This window comes from Meriones unguiculatus, chromosome 2 (genome assembly GCF_030254825.1).
Source record: "Meriones unguiculatus strain TT.TT164.6M chromosome 2, Bangor_MerUng_6.1, whole genome shotgun sequence".
NCBI classification, from domain to species: domain Eukaryota; kingdom Metazoa; phylum Chordata; class Mammalia; order Rodentia; family Muridae; genus Meriones; species Meriones unguiculatus.
This window is the reverse complement of record NC_083350.1, coordinates 60,962,247-60,977,543: the sequence shown is the minus strand read 5'-3', so window position 1 is coordinate 60,977,543 and position 15,297 is coordinate 60,962,247.

The window sequence follows — 15,297 nt, the reverse complement described above, 5'->3', positions numbered from 1 at the left end:
TTCTGAATGCTCCCCTCTCTCATACTCATTCATTTCCTCACTGTCATTTGTGGAAACAGAAAGGGCTCCTTTTTCCTCTCCCAAAGCATCACAAACTATAGTGGTTTTTTTTTTTTTTTTTTTTTGCAGATTACACTGGAAATTAGACTTTTTATGTAAAAATTAGTCATAGTTCTGAAAATGCCCCATTTAATAGGAGAAAAAAATCATATAGCTATTTTATGGGGGAAAAAACTAAAATTAAACTCTTAAAATAGATTTTGAAAATAATTTTTTATTCTTTCTAATTTTCTTTCTTCCTCCATTCCTCTTTCTTCTGTTCTATTTATTCATCCATTTCTTTATTTATTTATTTGTTACAATTTATTCACTTTGTATTCCTGCTGTAGCCCACTCTCTCATATTGTCCTAGTACCACCAACACTCCCTCTTCTTGCCTTGTGCCCTTTCCATAGTCCCCTGATAGGGAAGGACTTCATCCCTTTCTGTCTGACCCTAGCCTAACATGTCTCATAAAGGCTGGCTGCATCCTCTTCCTCTGTGGCCCAGTAAGACTTTACCACCAAGGGAGAGTTAATTAAAGAGCCCCCACTGAGTTCATGTCAAAGACAGTCCCTGATACCCTCACAAGGGAACCCTAGGGAAGGGGCAGAAACATCACTCAGAAGGGCAAACAGGATAGACATCAGAAGTAGGAGAATACAGGGAACAGGACAGGAGCCTTCCACAGGGTTACTCTGAAAGACTCTATTCACCATGGTATCAAAGTAGATACCAAGACTCATATCCAAACTTTGGGCAGAGTGCTAGAAACATCATGGAAGCAGAGAGAGACTGAAAGAACTGGAGGGTACAGGAAATCCACAAGGAGACCAACAAAGCCAAAAAACCTAGGCCCAGGGGGTCCTGCAGAGAATAATACTCCAACCAAGTACCATGCATTGAGAGAACCAAGACCCCTTGCTCAGAGGAAGCCCATAGGCTGCTCAGGTTTCAAGTGCCAGATTGATTTTCTTTTTTTTTTTATTTATTTTATTTTTTTTATCAGTTACATTTTATTAACTCTGTATCCCAGCCGTGTCCCGATCCCTCATTCTCTCCCAGTCCCTCCCTCCCTCCCTCCCTCATCTCCACCGTGCCCCTTTCCAAGTCCACTGATGGGGGGGGACCTCCTCCCCATTCATCTGATCCTGTTTTATCAGGTATCTTCAGGACTGGCTGCAAAGCCCTCCTCTGTGGCCTAACAGGACTGCTCCTCCCTTCGGGGGTGGGGAGACCAAAGAGCCAGTCATCGCGTTCCTGTTAGAAATAGTCCCTGTTCCCCTCACTTTGGGAAACCAATTGGTTACTGAGCTACAGATTGATTTTCAAAGTGGTTGTAAAAGGTTACATTCCCACTAGCACTGGCAGAGGGTTCTCCTTTCTCTACAACCTCTCTGGCATGCATCAGCCCTTGAGTTTTTTTATCTTAGCCATTTTGATGGGTGTGAGGTGGAATCTCAGGGCTGTTATGATTTGCATTTCCCACATAACTAAGGACTTGAGCATTTCTTTAATTGTTTCTCTGACATTTGAAATTCCTCTGTTGAGAATTCTCTATTTAGCTCTGTACCCAATTTTTTAATTGGATTACTTGGTTTGTTGGTGTTTAACTTCTTCAGTTCTTTATATATTAAAATGCAAATAGACCTTGACACAGGAGAAAACTTCCAGAACAGAACGCCAACAGCACAGGCTCTAAGATCAACAATCAATAAATGGGACCTCATGAAACGGAAAATCTTCTGTAAAGCATTTTGTTTTGTCATCAAAACAAAATGATAGCCTACAGACTGGGAAAAGATCTTCACCAACCCTATATTTGACAGAGGGCTAATATCCAGAATATATAAAGAACTCTTTCTTCTATTCTTTCTCTCTTTCATTATTTCCTTTTTCTTTTCCCTCTCTCCTTCTAGCTCTGCTTTTTTCCCTCTTTATTTCTTTGCATTTTCTTTTGTTGGGATGAGTCCTAAATTTATTTGATAATATATAACATCATGTTGACACTTAATGAAGGATTCCCGTCTCCAATCCTTTTTAGAACATAATAATTTAATAATGTTTTCTGACTTTATGATGGAGTTTGTAGTCTTTGAAGTATATGTGTAAGAAGTGGGAGACAGTAGGACCTGGAGAAGACAGGAGTTCCACAAGGCAAGCAACAGAACCAAAATATCTGGGCACAAGGGTCTTTTCTGAGACTGATCCTCCAACCAAGGACCATTCATGGATATAACCTAGAACCCCTGCTCAGATGTACCCCATGACAGCTCAGGATCCAAGTGGGTTCCCTAGTAAGGGGAACAGGGATTGTCTCTGACATGAACTCAGTGGCGGGCTCTTTGAGCAGCCCACTCCCTGGAAGCAGAGTAGCCCGCCAAGCCACAGAGGAGGACAATGCAGTCAGTCGTGATGGAACCTGATAAGCTCGGGTCAGATAGAAGGGGAGGAGGACCTGTATGGTAGAATATCCTAGTTAACAGTGTATCTAAGTGCCTTTGCTGACATTTACTGTGTTGAGTACTATATTGTGTACTTACGATGTGTGCATTTTGCACACAACCTTTTGTAAAATCATTTTCTCTTTCCTTCTGCATTCTTGTTGGTGCTGAAGTACCTACTATCCATCTTCACGGCCCTTCTTATTTCACTCTGGTGTACTTTTCTGTAGTAGCTTTTAGAGTCTGATACTCCATCTGGGTGCTTTAACATTTCACTATAACGGAAAAAAAAAATCCCTTCAGTTTGCAAAACAAACTGATATATAATTTGTAATTTATCTTTAATTGTAGAAAAATATGTGATCCATTTTCTCACCCAAAATATAAACTTGTATTTATTTCACTTCCATGCTCTGTAATTTCTGACAAAGGTCAGCCAGTGCCTCTTGGCACTGGTATGCACAGCTCTTGCTAGCTTCCTCTGGGTGACTGCTTCAGGACCACATTTCTTAATCACAAAGGTTTTATTTGGCAATATGTAATTTACAATTTGTTTTAAAAATAACATTTTATGCAATTTAGCTTTCTTCTTTTTGAATTTTATAGTTTTTTTTAAAAATAATATATGGCACATCACAGAAATAGTAGTTTTTTTAGATTCAGCTTCTTTTAAAGTATTTTAAGTATTTTATATTTTTCAAATATCATATTTATGAAGAATAAACTTTAGCTCTCATTTCAGTTGGAAGACCCTCATTTTGCATTGTCATATGTAACATAAGAAACAATGAAATTAGAATAGTGATCTAAGTTCCTCTGGGAATGTTAGAGGGACTTAAATTAAGGGTCAGTATTTTCTTGGTGGGAACAGATGATACAATTACCAGATGAAAGAAAAAAAAAACAGTTGTCATTGTTGTCATCTAATTTTCTCATGGCAAACTCCTTAAATGAGGCAAAAATAATGCATTTTAAAAGAACACATCTGATGAAGATTTTTGAATCAGCCTCTTTTAACCATAAGATAAATTTTGAAGAAAAATAAATCAAATATTACATGAAAGTATAGCTTATACCTGGCAACAGAAGAAGACAATGCAGCCATGATAGGCTAGGGTCAGATGGAAGGGGAGGAGGAGCTCAGTTCTCATTGGATGGGGGGAGGGGCATGGGATGAGAAGATGGATTCATGGGTGGGGTTGGGAGGGGACAAGAGAGGGGGCTACAGTTGGGATACAAAATGAATAAATTGTAATTAATAAAATTTATTTAAAAAGGAAAAAATAATGATAAGTGCCCAAAACGGTGAAGGCTCATTTTAGGCACCAACTTGACTTCTTTAAGTTCAATGAGTCCTGTGGGTGTTGCTTCAACAATAGGGCCTTGCCCTACATTGGTGGAGAGCACTGTGTAGCCTTATCAACAGCCTATGTTTTTTGGGGATTTCTATTGGATGCCTTTGTCCAACAACTCAGTTAGATGTTGCACAATCCTGGGACTGGAAGTATGGGTTTCCATACTACCCCTGAACTGGCCTTTAATTTAGCGGTATGTCTTCATATATATCCTGTCTTATTCCCTTCTTATGCTCAACCACACTTGTTCCTCTCATTCTAGTCTTGCCTCCCCATCCATCTATAACTATAATACTTCCTCTTCCTAGAGAGATTTATCTGCTTACACTTATCCCTAGTCACTTCCTCTGTACCCTGTACCTAACCTCTGTGTTTTTATGGAGTACATAATAGCTAATATCCACAGAAATGCAAATACATAAAAATATTTATCTAAAAACCTGTGCATCTAAAGAAACTAAGCAAGAGAGAGGACCCTAACTAAAATGTCCAATACTCATCCGGAAAGGCAAAGAGGATGGACATCAGAAGAAGAAGAAAACAGGAAACAACCTAAGAACCTACCACAGCGGGCCTCTGAAAGTCTCTGCCCTACAGAGTATCAAAGCAGATGCTGAGCCTGATGGGCAACTGTTGGGCAGAGTGAATGGAATTTTATGTAAGAACTGGGAAATAGCAAGAGCTGGAGAGGACAGGGTCTCCACAAGGAGAGCAACAGAACAAGAAAATTTGAACACAGGGAACTTCCCAGAGACTCATACTCCAACCAGGGACTATTCATGGAGATAACCCAGAACCCCTGCACAGATGTAGCCCAGGGCAGTTCAGAGTCCAATTGGGTTACATAGTAATGTGAAGAGGGACTGTCTCTGACATAATCTGATTGGCCTGCTCTTTGATCACCTCCCTCTGGGGGGGAGCAGCCTTACCAGTCCATAGTAGAGGACAATGCAGCCACTTTTGATGTGAACTGATATACTAAGCTCAGAAAGGAGAGGAGAACCTCCCCTATTAGTGGACTTGGGGAGTGGCATGCAAGCAGAGGGAGGAGGGTGGGGTTGGAACGGGAGGAGGGAGGGGCTTATGGGGGGGATGCAGAATGAATAAAGTGTAATTGATGAAAAATTAAAAAAAAAGAAATAAAAAATATTGTAAAAAAAATTTATCTTTCTGTGTCTAGGTTACTTCATTCTGGATGAGTTTTTTCTTGTTCTATCCATTTACCTGTGAATTTCATGGTTTCAGTTTTAAACACTGTATGATACTCTTTAGAGTAAAGGCAACACACTTTTTTTTAAAATCTATTTATTATGAAGAAAGCACCAATGAACATGTTTAAGCAAGTGTTTCCCTGGTAGGACAAAACAACCTCTGGATGTATGCCCAAGAGTGCTTTAACTGAATCCTGTGGTAAGTTGATTCCTTGCTTCTACTCTTGCCTGATGCATCTAAAACAAAAAGGGGGAACTGTAGAGAGCTGCGGAATGCTGTGCCTTAAAGATGGAGCTGGTTTCCACCTTCCACCTTCCACCTTCCCGATGGTGAGTGCTCTCTGTCACAAACAACTCCACATTTGGCTAAGGCTGAGGATCTGGCTTGCTTCCATGTATGTGGACCTATCTGCATTGCCCACGTGGCATGCTGGGGTTGGCTACCCAGAGGCTATTTAAGCTGTGGGCTGGCTTTCCCCAGGGTCAAATGATTGTTCAAGGTTCCTGAATAAACTTCATTGAAAAAAAAAAAAGAAATGTTAAATAAATAAGTGAAATCTACATATTTCTAGCTAAACTTTTCTATTTTTATTAAAATAAAATATTTGACTCTAAAAAAAAAAAGAAGTGCCACAATGGTTTTCATAGTGGCTGTGCAAATTTACAGTGCCACAAATAATGGGTGAATATTCTCTTTACTCTGTACTTCATGATCATGAGTTATCACTTGTTTTTTCTATCTTAGCCATTTTGATGGGTGTAACATAACATCTCAAATCAGTTTTGATTCACATTTTCTTCATGAGTAGGATATTGACCATTTCTTTAAGTGTTTCATAGCCATTTGTGTTTCTTCTTTTAAGAATTTTCTGTTTAAATCTGTATTGCATTTTAAATTGGGTTATTTGTTTTTTTTAATATCTAACTTTTTTGAGTTCTTTATATATTTTGGATATTAGGCCCCATCAGCTGTATAGTTGGCAAAATTCATTCTACATTCTGTAGGATGCTGCTTTTTATAAGTCCTAGTGCCCTTTGCCAAAGAGTCTTTCTGTTTCATGAGTACGATCTTTTAATTGTTGATCTTGCTGCCTCTGTTTTAATGTTCTGTTCAGAAAATCTTTTCCTACATCAATAAGTCCAAGACTATTTATAACCTTATCTTCAGTCAGATCAGTGTAGCTGGTATTATGTTGTGGTCTTTGATCCATTTGGAGTTGAGCTTTATGGCAGATAGTATGATTCTGTTTGCTTTCTTCCACAAGCAGCTGTACAATTTGACCAACACCATTTTTTGAGGGAATAGTCTACTGTATATTTCTGGATATACAAAAGCAGATAGATATAGAGCAAAGAGAACATTCACTTTTTTTTTGTGGCACTGCAAACTTGTACAACCACTATGAGAAACTTTTGGGCAGTTCTTCAAGAAGTAAGGAATCCATTTACCTCAAGAATCAGCTGAAGCACTCTTGGGCATACACTCAAAGGTAGCTTCCTCCCAGAGAAACACTTGCTTAAACATGTTCACTGATGCTCTCCTCATAATAGACAGAAACTGGAAATAACCTACAAGTCTATCAACAGAGGAATAGATAAAGAAAAGATTTACACAATGGAAGATTACATAGGTTTAAAAACTGATATTTTTATTTATCAAAAATCTGGTGTCCATAGGGGTGTGGATTTGTGTCTGTGTCTTCAATTCCTTTGCATGATACCAAATAAAATGTGCAAACATAGCCTAGTCACTTTAAACTCTTCAATGCATGATGGCCTTCTGTCTGCAAGATATGCTAGTTCATTAGTGGTACAAATTTTGTGTTAATAATAAAACAATATCTAATTTGACTAAAGGCCCACTACATAAGATGGAACCTATAAGCTGAAACTACTTGGCTGAGCAGGAACCTGAGACTAAATAGCCCTGTGACCTCTGGTAAGATCAAATACTACTGTTCTAAAAACAAACAAACAGACAAAAATAAGAGCAATAAAATGACTTTTAGTGACACTTTGGTCTACTCAGATATCAATGTTTTGCTCAGTCACTAAGAAATCAGAGAAATAGTCTATTCTAGCATATGAAAACCAATATAGAGTTCTACAGCTAGTCATTATTCACAGAGTGAGAGACCTTGTAACACAGAGACATAAAAGAGATATCTCTATCAAATCCCTCCCTTTAAAGCTTCTCAAATTTCAGGAAACACTGCATGGAAGAGACAAAAAAATAAAACAACCTAAAAGTAACTAACAACAACAACAAAACAAACAAACAAATACAAACAAACAAACAAAAAACATAATAACCAGAGGGGCTGGAGAACACTAAGAAAACAAGACTCCCCTAATCAACATGATAGGGGCACATATGAACTCACAGAGATGGGGACAGCATGCACAAGGCTTGAACCAGTTGATTTCTACAACTGAAAGAAGTACACATATGATTCCATTCCTTGCCCCCAAACAATCTCCACCTGACAACCATTTGCAAATGAATATGTGTTTTTCTCCAATGGGTTCTCATTTGGTAAACTATATTCTGGTCAATGGATATCAGAAAATGAGCTTCAAGACATGGTTGGAAGTTCCTTGTCTCATAATTTTGAATTAGGGCTTTTTAAAAATAATATCATATATTTTATTATATCTTATATTTTGCATTGTTATATGATATTTGATTATGGTCTTCTTACACTACAGCTTGTCTGCATATACTGTGGTTTCCAGTTCAGTGTTTTTATCTTATTCATGAGTATGCAAATGAGACATAATCTGATTGGCCTGCTCTTTGATCACCTCCCTCTGGGGGGGAGCAGTCTTACCAGGCCATAGTAGAGGACAATACAGCCACTTTTGATGTGAACTGACAGACTAAGATCAGAAAGGAGAGGAGAACCTCCCCTATTAGTGGACTTGGGGAGTGGCATGCAAGCAGAGGGAGGAGGGAGGGTGGGGTTGGGAGGGGAGGAGGGAGGGGCTTATGGGGGGATGCAGAATGAATAAAGTGTAATTGATGAAAAATTTTTAAAAAAAAAAGGAAAAAATAATTTAAGAACCTTAAATGACTTTCAAAATTGGAGGAAAACATGGAGTTAGTCAATTGGCATGGAGCACGCCTCGCCCCTGGGGGCAATGGTCTCCTGAACCTACTCAGACCTCGGACACCACCACTGCTAGTTCTAGAACTGACGCAGGATGTTCCAACGAGGGGTTAAGGCTTCTCATAATATTTCCTATAAGCCCACACCTGTTTGTCTATATCCCCCATTTTTATTCATTATTAGCCAGATAGAGCCAAGTAATTGTGGTGATGATACTTGCTTTTTTGCCCAATGCTGGAATGCTAGTAAATTTAGGTATGCCCTGGTTATTCGCATGCCTCACTGGGTGCCTGTGCCCATTGATGCCCCTCACGCTATGACTCTCTTTAGACAGAAAAGGGATCTTGGAACTACAGCCACCATTGTTACTACCATCTCATTGGCGGCTGTTGGAGCTACCACCAGGGCATTAGCCATGAGTCATACTGGGCAGACTGCTCAGACCCCGAATAATCATTTAGCCAATGTAGCTCATGCCTTAGTTGTACATAAAGGAATTAATGCTCAACTAAAAGGAAGCTTGATGGTGGTCAATCAGAGGATTGACCTCTTGCAGGAGCAAATTGATACCCTATGGCAAATCGCTCAACCTGGCTGTCAATGAAAGTATGCTGGACTTTGTGTCACTAGCATATAACATGAGAATTTTTCCTGTGCTGCAAATCTGTCTAAACAATTGTCGAGCTATATTTTAGGTAATTGGGCTGGAGAATTCGATACTACGATGGAGCAGCTGAGAGTGGCCATTGTCACAGTAAATTCTACCAGAGTGGACGCAGGACTAGCCACAGGATTATCAACATGGATTGCTGCAGCCATGAATCATCTGAAGGAATGGGCGGGCATGGGAGCGTTAGCAGACCTTCTGGTGTTGGTCTCCTTGGTTTGCCTGTGGTATATATGCAAGATTAGAGTCTCACAACAGTGTGATGCAGCCATGATCATTCAGGCCTTTACAGCCATTGAAGCAGGACATTCTCCCCAAGCATGGTTGGATACCATAAAAAGCTAAAATGATACGCTCAGGATGCGAGGCTAAGCACTGCACTCAGGGTCAGCAGCTTTCGACCCAGAGAAGAGCATGTCTGATTGCAAGCGGGTTGATGCCCCAGGTCCCGCCTCTGAGAAAAAGGTATCAGACGGGTCTGATGCTCTTTGGGTGGATGACACCTAAATGAACATCAGTGCAAAGTCCCAATTTATTTCTAATATCAGAGATCAGACCTCTACTCTTGCCTGATGCGTCTAAAACAAAAAGGGGGAACTGTAGAGAGCTGCGGAATGCTATGCCTTAAAGATGGAGCTGGTTTCCGCCTTCCACCTTCCCGATGGTGAGTGCTCTCTGTCACGAACAATTCCACATTTGGCTAAGGCTGAGGATTTGGCTTGCTTCCATGTATGTGGACCTATCTGCATTGCCCACGTGGCACGCCTGGGTTGGCTACCCAGAGGCTATTTAAGCTGTGGGCTGGCTTTCCCCAGGGTCCGAGGATTGTTCAAGGTTCCTGAATAAACTGCATTGAAAAAAAAAAAAAAGAAAAAAAAAGAAATATTCCAAAAAAAATAATATCATATATTTTATTATATCTTATATTTTGCATTGTTATATTATATTTGATTATGGTCTTCTTACACTACAGCTTGTCTGCATATACTGTGGTTTCCAGTTCAGTGTTTTTATGGTATTCATGAGTATGCAAATGAGTGTGTCTCTTTGTCTTCGTTTCTTGTGGTTTTTTTTTTTTTTTTTTGATTGCTTATTTCTAGTTGCTTTGTCCAATCTTAATATGGTAGGTTTTGCTCTATCTTTTCTTTTCTTTTACTATTATGTCTTGGATACCTGTTTTCTTTTTTTTTTTTTCTCTCCATAATTTTATTTTTCTCATTAGTTACATTTTGTTAATTCTGTATCCCAGCTGTATCCCTCATTCCCTCCCCAATCCCACCCTCCCTCCCTCATCTCCTCCCTGCCCCTTTCCAAGTCCACTAATAGGGGAAGACCTCCTCCCCTTTCATATGACTCCCTTTTGTCAGATATTTTCAGGACTGGCTGCAAAGTCCTCCTCTGTGGCCTAATCGTACTGCTCCTCCCTTGGGAGGTGGGGAGGTCAAAGAGCCAGTCATTGAGTTCCTGTTAGAAATAGTCCTTGTTCCCCTTACTATGGGAAACCAATTGATTACTGCGCTATCACGGGTCACATCTGAGCAGAGGTTCTAGGTTTTGTCCTCTCATGGACTTTGGTTGAGTGTCCATCTCAGAAAACACCCTGTGCCCAGATACGTTTGGTCCTTGTGGAGCTCCTATCCATTCCACATCAAACTCCCCTTCTTTCATATGATTCCCTGCACTCTGCCGAAGGTTTGGTTGTGAGTCTTAGTATCTACTTTGGAGCACTGCTAGGTAGAGTCTTTCAGATGCTTTCTGCGGTAGGCTCCTGTCATATGTTCAATGCACATCCCATTTGTCTTTCTAAATGAGGATAGATCATCATACCCCGTGTCCGCATTCTTGATTATCTTCTTTAGGTGTATAGATTTCATTATGTTTATCCTATGTTTTAGGTCTATATAAGCGAGTATATTCCATGTTTGTCTTTCTCCTTCTGGGATACTTCACTCAGAATGATCTTTTCTAGATCCCACCATTTGCCTGCAAATTTCATGATTTCCTCCTTTTTGATTGCTGAGTAGTATTCCATTGTGTAGAAACACCACAATTTCTGTATCCATTCCTCTGTTGATGGACATCTGGGTTGTTTCCAGATTCTGGCTATTACAAATAAAGCTGCTACAAACATGGTTGAGCAAATGTCCTTTTTGTGTACTTGAGCCTCTTTTGGATATATGGCCAGTAGTGGTATGGCTGGATCTTGAGGAAGCGCTATTCCTAGTTGTCTGAGAAAGCGCCAGATTGATTTCCAGAGTGGTTGTACAAGTTTACATTCCCACCAGCAGTGGAGAAGGGTTCCCCTTTCTCCACAACCTCTCCAGCATGTGTTGTCACTTGAGTTTTTGATCTTGGCCATTCTCGTGGGTGTAAGGTAAAATCTCAGGGTTGTTTTGATTTGCTAACAATATTGCATGATACTTTAACCATCTCAGTGCATTTCTGCATCTTAATCAAATTAATGACAAACAGAATGTTTCTAGAGCTTCTGATAGCACAGCCCAAGAGAGAAAAGGGTCTGTTCACTTGCTTGGTTAAGGGTGGTTTCTGTAAGCCAAAGAGCTTAACAAGTTTACTCCAGAGCAAAGAGGATACCCAAAAGTCAAACATCTTATTGTGCAGCACAAAGGTATTGAAGGCGGAAAGAACCAGAGGGTAAGAAAGAAAACAAAGGTGAAACCATGTTTAATATTCAAAGAGACTTAAATGGTTGTCCTGGCCCACGGGAGCAAAGTCATATAATGGCTTTTGACTATTACAATCTTGAAAATACACACATTTCTACAGGTAAAAATAAAGGCAGCTCATACATTCAGCCACCAAGGACGAAAGTGAGTTGGGGACTTTGAAAGAGAGGCACAACATTAGATGTTTCTGGTAGAGATATAGAGATACAGTGGCTGAGGGATAGAAAGGAAATTGATAACCAGAATGTAGAAACTATTTAATCTGTTGGAAAAAAAATTATAATGAAATGTGGGTCCTCAGCATGCCAAGCAAGTGCAAGGCTGCAGGGCATGGCACCTGCGGGCCTTGCTGCGTACACATAGCCACAGCTAGTAAACCAGTGGAGAGAATGACAGCGCTGGCCTAATGGAAATGGCAGCATCAGTGTGTGACTTAAAAGGTCTGGGAGCAATTCCTTTTACAGTTGATGATTTGATCCTTGTCGAATTAGTGAGGTTGTAACAAGGAGGCTGCATGTATAAGCTGCCAAGTTTTCCTTTTAAATCCTTTACAACTTTTTGTTTTTATGCTCTTCTACACTAAATAAAAATGCAGCTACTCGAAAGGAGAATGTTGTCATATCTTGAGTAACTATTATTAAGAACAACAACAACTTAAAGGTAGAAAATTCTGTAAAATCATCTAATTGGATTGTGATTTAACTGGAGAATATAGTTGTCTTGGCTAGTATTCACATTTAATTTAAATTTTGTTTGTTACTCAAATGTGAGAGTACATCACATACCCATCAATTACTAACTCACCTCAGCATTGTCACACTGCTCCTGGTTGTGCCCAACGGCACACAAACAAATTTGGTCTCAAAGAATTCATTTTCACAAGAGAGGCACTTACACAGTGTGACTTGGACGCAATATGGAAATAGGTGGGTCAGACTAGGAAAGGAGTTAACTTAGAAGCTTCCCACTTGCTCTGAAGCATTCCAAGCCATGAAAGACCTTCTCCTTGGCAGAACCTGCTCCATTTACTCCTTTTTTCAGGACAGCAAAAACGAATGGCAAAAATCAATGCATTCAACACTCTCAGTAAACATTACTTTCAACCTAGAGTGAAGTAGCCAGCTAAACTACCGATTGACCAGGAGAACAGATGAAGGACATGCCTTGTTTAGATACATCACGTTTGTTCCAGGAATATGCAGCCATTGAGACATGAACAATTGGGATATACTATCTAGGAAGGAATAAAACAGTGTCTGAGTGCATCTGAGAGTATCACTTATAGTACAGCAGAAATGCATTAGGAAACAACTAGTCCTAACGCCAGCAAGAAAATACAAAGCAGTGTGGTGAACTCACCACAGAATAAAGGAAAAAAAATAATATGACAGTGCAGTTTAGAGCACTTGCAAATGCGTAGGACTGGTGTTTGTTGGACAGACCACATCACAGAAGAAAAGAAAAATAGAATACTGCTAAAAAGGCGTTTTAGAAGAAAAAAAAAGTGTGTGGGGTGCAACAATATAATGACTATATTTATGTAATTACTATGTTAGTAGAGATTATTGTTCTCACCAATAAAATGTCTTACTTTTTGAATATGTGGAAGATGAAATACAAATGTTTATAAGAATAATTTCTAAAATCCACAAAATATACACACTATATTCACATGGGTATAGCAACATGAGGTTATAGCAAGAAGAAAATTAAAAAAAAAAAAACCCACATCAAAATGGATACTGGTGTTTTTTAGCAGGGGACTTCCACAAGTACAACTTAGTTTTAAGTGTGTATGCAAATTTCAGATAAATGTTCGAAACACACTGCTCCTCTTGCTGGAAGAACCCCATGGTCTAATTCACATATTATCCCTTGAAGTCAGCTACAAAGCAGGGGAAGTGATGAACAGCCATCTTCTCAAACTTTCCCAAGGATACTGCTTAGCCGCTACTAGTTTAGATGCGTGAGAAGAAGCCCCTGTTTGTACATGTATGTTTCAGGTCATCAGACTTGATCCTGCTTCTGACTGGAGGAAAGAGTTTATCTTAACAATAGCTGCTTTGTTTATCACCGCAAAGTATTTCAGTCAGTTACGCTCTATCACTAGATTAACACCCATGCTTTGAGCTTCCCTGGTCCCAAGTGTCTTTCTCTGGTTTCTTTGGAAGCTGCTGTCTATTTATCACTGCATTCCAAGTGCCAATGCCTTGTCTAATAGTCGATGTAGGATCAATAGACCTTGATCCACCTGTGCTAATTAGTTTACGGGTTTACATCTTAGCGAATGGCTTGTGTAACTGACATTGTAGAAGAATTCAGAGAGCCAAAGTCATAGTGCTGGCTCACTGCCCCCCCACCACCACCACCAAAGCTGTGTGTACTTAGGAATGCTTGTTAAACTTTGTGAGGTGTTTGTGCACACATCCACTGCTGATTATCCTACTCTGGCCAAGACAATATGGCAGTAGAGTAGGAGAAGCCATCAAATGCATATTATTTCAGAATATTTATCCAGTTGAGTGTAAGGTCATCTGGGTACAAATCCCCTCTCTGCAAATCTACTACCAAATCTTGGACAATATTTCAGTTTAAAAGCATGACATTTAGTCAGTGAAGATCCCAACATGTAGGTTTTAGTAAAGAGAAGTGACAGGGGATAAATAAGGTCAGGCAGAACACTAAATGAGTTTAAATGATGTGACAGTGTACAGAGACTAGCACAAGATACAAGATTGTTTGCTCCTGGACCTGCACATGCTGAATAGACAGGGTGCTCTGTGGAGTCTATTGACACAGTATCAGAGAGAGCTGTAGACATATAATGAAAGCAGAACAGCCCTGCTCAAGAGCAGCTTCCACTGCAGGCCAACAGTGCTAACAACAGGTCTATATGTTTGTGGGCAACTTGCTCTCCTCCCTACCCCTTTTTATGTGTCCTAAAACAAACTCAACCCAGAACAGGTCTTCCCAATAAGTTCAACGCTGACCTCGCCACCAGAAAATGAGAATTGAAAATATTTAAATACTGGCAGAGGGATGGGATCTGGGCGGCAAACCAATATTCTCCATTAAAGTTTGAGATTTAAAGATCCATTTATCAAAACCTTTGGTGTGTGCCCAAGTCTTCCAGAATTAATGCATGCATGCATATGAAAATCAATGTTTCTTGCCCATATAAACACTGCAGCTCCGAATCAATCTCTCAAAGCCGAAGAGGGTTAAATATTTAAACAAGCTATGTATGGAAATACATTTTTAATGCCGTGAAGTCATTCTGATAAAAGATTACTCAGGAGCCTTCATTACTGAGTGGTGAGAGTAATGTGGTCTTATGGGAACAGATGGCCCAGCTGTCTGTGGGCTCTGCCCCCCTCAGGAAAGATTCAAATACTACTCCTAGAGTCAGCTGTTGGTAGCCAGTGGCTTGAATGGATGGCTGCCCACATGCCACACATCTCTCCATGACAGCCACTATAGCTGCTATCTCAGGGAACACTTCCTTAAGGAGTCAAGTGCTGCTCCATGTGTGAGCAGCTTGTTCCAGATGGAAGCTGTCAGTCAAGCGCCACCCGAGAAATGCTGACCATTCTGGAGCTTGTGTCCTGATGGGATAACACCACTGTGATTCCCTCATCAACCTGCACACAACATGCATGAAGGGCACCCCACCCAGTTGCCTCATCCCAATGAGGAGAAGGGCATTATGACCACAGCCACATCACTACACCTTATAGTTCTCACCCCTGTGTGTGACCTGTATGGCCTTAGTACACTTGTCTCT